The following is a 4,224-nucleotide window of genomic DNA, read 5'->3' on the forward strand; positions in this document are numbered from 1 at the left end:
AGGGCAAATAAGGAAATCAATAAATATGATTTTTATATTAGTTTGATGATGTAAGGATGGTGATGAAATCACGGCAATGAGGTAATTATCTTGATTCATTAAGGGTAAAAAGGACATTTACATTAAAAATTTTGTATTAAATTAGTCTAAAGACATGTGTAATGAGATATATATATATATATATATATATAAAACTCAAGATTTCTCTCCTTCTTCCTTGGGTGGTCGTGAGTTCCATGGCAAAGGTAAGGAAATTTTCAATTTGATTTTTGAGTCATTTTAATTGATTTTTGGACTAAATTGTAAAGCAGAAAAATAACCTACATCAAATTCTCTACAAGTTGGTATAAATATTTCATGTTTTCATGCATGGAGGATTGATGTCATGAATATGGTGGATGAAGGGGAAGTTTAATTTTACTGATTTAAAGTTGGATTATGATGTTAGAGATGTTGTAGAATCATTTCCAAGTATGAAACTTGATTGAAAACACTTATAATTCTTGTTTGGATATTCAACCAATAGGAAATTTCATGAAGAAATGTTAAGTTTGATTGGTTTTTTTTATATGGAAAGGATTTGGAATGAATGGAAATGATGTATAGGTCATGATATCAAGCTTGAAACAAATTGAAGATCATTATGAAATGATCCCCTAATATTCGACCCTAAGGAGGAATTATTGGAAAAATATAAAAAAAATATAAGGCCTAGAATTAGTAAAGAAATGATTCTATGTGCTTTGGAAAGTTGTTGGGACCAATCTGGAACTTGGTTAAGTTATAGGGATTATTTTGGATAACTTGAGAAGTTGTAGGATTAAGATGCAAATGTTTGAAAGTTGTTGTACTATGCTGAAATTTAATGTTGGAATATTGGATTGGATTAATTTGGAAAGTTGTCTAGGTTTGAGGACCTTTTCGCAAGTTTATGGGAATTTAGTGATGAAATTGAAATTATGTAATGTTAAGGTATTTGTTTGAAAGAATTATTAAAATGGTAGAAACATGGTGAAAGTATTGAATTTAAGTGGAATATTAAAAACCCATTTTGGATATTTTCGAAATGTTGGGATAAATTTGAGAGAAAAGTTTGTTGTTGGATAATTGTGAAATGTTGAAAGGTTAACTGATTTATAGTGAATAATGGTTATTTAAGGGATTTGAAAGGTTAATTAGATGAAATTAAAGTTAGTTTTCGATTTAGTGAAAGAAATTAGTATCGAACTTTCATTGACCGTATTTTTAGAATTTTTATACAAATACAAGCTTATTATATTAATTAAAAACTAACATATGATTTGAAATTTTACATGTCGGGTAAATAAGTTCAAATAGATTGTGATCGAAATCAAGCCTAAAGCAAACAAAAATGAAAGGATAAAGTTCGAGAATAAAACACACTAGTGAGGCATCATATGAGTGCATTCTATTTATTTTAATACAATATGAGGAAGGCTTGCGATGAACCAACCTCGAATGTTTTCAAATGAAAACAATATTAATTATTTTATGATATATTTTATAATGCATTACTAAATGAAATGGTTTTTAAATGATCTTGGGTATTAACTACCCAATATATTTTTATATGGTATCTTATTTTGTAGCATCTTAATGTTTTTGGGTATGAACTGCCCAATAGCAATTTTATGAAAATTGTTTTATATTCAATTATATGGATGATTTTACATGCAAACTAGTATATGATTATGAACAAAGTCTATTGTATGAGAATGAGAGTTAGTGGTACAAATGACATGCCATGAGATTGAGTGATTAGTGATTACTGATTTAGTACATTCGTGTTCATCTATCTGACACTATATGTGCATTATGAAATTCATGATGTTTTGACATCGTGGATTATCATATTTGATTATGATTTAGTATAGTGTCGTTGTCTTCTATAGTACTTCTATCTAGCATTAAAAGTGTTATTTGTTACTGGAAGTAAAACTGCATATATCACGCACACTCGTTTTCTGACTCGCGTACCATATATTCTCATAAAAATACAATGGACTATCAAATGAATTGAAAAAGAACAATACAGGAAAATGAAACAATATACGAAAAAGGAATAGTATAGGAAAAAGGAGAATACAGGTTCGATTATTAAGTTTTACAGTAAAGCTTTATTTGCAAAGTTTGATTTCTTACCGAATGATTTATAGACGAATAACTAAATTACAAGTTACTTATGTGTGAAAATGATTTTTGATAAATTTTATTTATTTCAGAAATGTTTTATTAATTATCTTGAATGCCTCACTAAGTGAAAATTTAGTGTGTTTGTTTCACACGTAGGTACAAGCAAGTGAGCAGAATAGAGAGCATGTTAGCATTGAATCTGCCTCCAGAATCGATAAGGACATCGAACATCATACAATATTTTATACGATTGACGTGATATCTTTGACTCGTATACGTGTATGTGCATGAGTTAAGGATGTTACATTTATTCTAATATGCAACTCTGCCCCAGTTGTCTTAGTCAGGTCAAACTATCTGTTTTGACCTGATGGACTAATTTGGGCTAAATAAATATGCTCCCGAGCTTAAAGGCTAAATCATCTAACAGCCAACATTTCCTTTATCTTTTGCTTACCCTAATCTCTTCCTAATGCCTATCGTGTGACTTGCAACTGTTCTTAGTCGTTTCTTCTTCCTGTCTAGATTCATGAACGCAATCAATAGCTGGTTGGATTGTGTGCATGTTTCTCTCATCTGCCTCTTTTTACGCTGCTGATATTTATTGATACCCAAAACTTATTTTGTTCCTTTTTATTTTCCTTTCTTCTATTTCTCTGTGATGTTTATTGAATGGATGAATTTCTGTGCTTCAGTAATCACCATCTTATTCACCTTTTAGAGATCTCTTTAGTCACAATATTCTTCCATTTATCCTTAAGGTTAACTAGGAGATGAGTTAAATGGAAAACAGATCGACCATGTTCCAAAAATTTTCTCCAGATGATGTTTCTATTTGCTTTAGTTGAATGATCCTGAATTAACCCATGCAGTCCAGAAAATTAACTCTAGACTGCATACCTCATCTCTTGAAGATGTTTTGCACCGAATTTTATCAATTGTTATGATAAAGAATAATGCAGGGTAGAAACCATTTTCTTAGCATAAAGTTACAAAGAAAACTATACATGTTTTTATGTGTGCTGAAATATCACATCAATATCATGTACTAATTTATTTTATTTTTTCAAGTATTAATCTATACATTCTTTCAAACTAAGGTCTCGTTTGAGACAAAAAAAAGCAAATCAAATATTAAGTTGTATAATCAATTTATATAAAAATATCAAATGAATGAGATTAAATGAATTTCAAACATAAATTATTCGTCAATAAATTTTATAATATAATTCATCGTTCAAAATAAACAAGAAAATTAATAATTTTTACGTTCTTTTTCAGCATTAGTCGGCCACAGATCATTCTTCAAAAAAATTTGGGGTGTTATATGACACCTCCGCCAGTGATTGGGTTGCAGATCATTCTTCGGCAGACCAAACTTCGATACAATTAAATTACTAAAAAAAGTTAATTATATAATTCAAATTTTAAAAATATTTTACTTATATCTTTAAAGCATTAATTATTTTTTATTCGTTTAGACTTAATTCTTCAGTAAATTGAACAGTATCATGAAAATAAGTGACTGGTTAATTTATATTCTGATATTATCATTAAAATAATAGTAAATTAAAACTAAACGTATTAACTTAAAGTTAATGTTCTTTTAATTTTTACACTTGAAATTGGATACAAGTATAGAAAGAAAAAAGAATTGAAGGGAATTGAACCTTGGGTAGCTGAAAACTGAGGGAGTGCTGCATATGCTGAAGAAAGATGCCGGCGCAAAAAGGTTAGATAAACTAATAACAACGCAAATGTCCTCATTGCCTTTTGCAATTCCTATTCATCCATTTATAGGAAGCAACACAATCTTACTCTTTTCCTCTGCCTCATGTGAAACTCGAATAGTCGCTAATACACTCAAATTTGAATGAGAATGAGTTGAAATAATAACCTATGCTTTGTTGGGTTATTATCCACTTATGGCTTATGTTTTGTTGTGTTCTCTTTCTTCTTGGAGATTTGGTTTCACATCAAAATGAGGTTTAGTTGAAATAATCACCTCGTATAAAATTAATAACCCAACAAAACAAAAATAAGATAGCAATCGGAACATACGCTTTGGCA

Source organism: Hibiscus syriacus, unplaced genomic scaffold (genome assembly GCF_006381635.1).
Source record: "Hibiscus syriacus cultivar Baekdansim isolate YM2019G1 unplaced genomic scaffold, ASM638163v2 tig00111812_pilon, whole genome shotgun sequence".
Lineage (NCBI taxonomy): Eukaryota > Viridiplantae > Streptophyta > Magnoliopsida > Malvales > Malvaceae > Hibiscus > Hibiscus syriacus.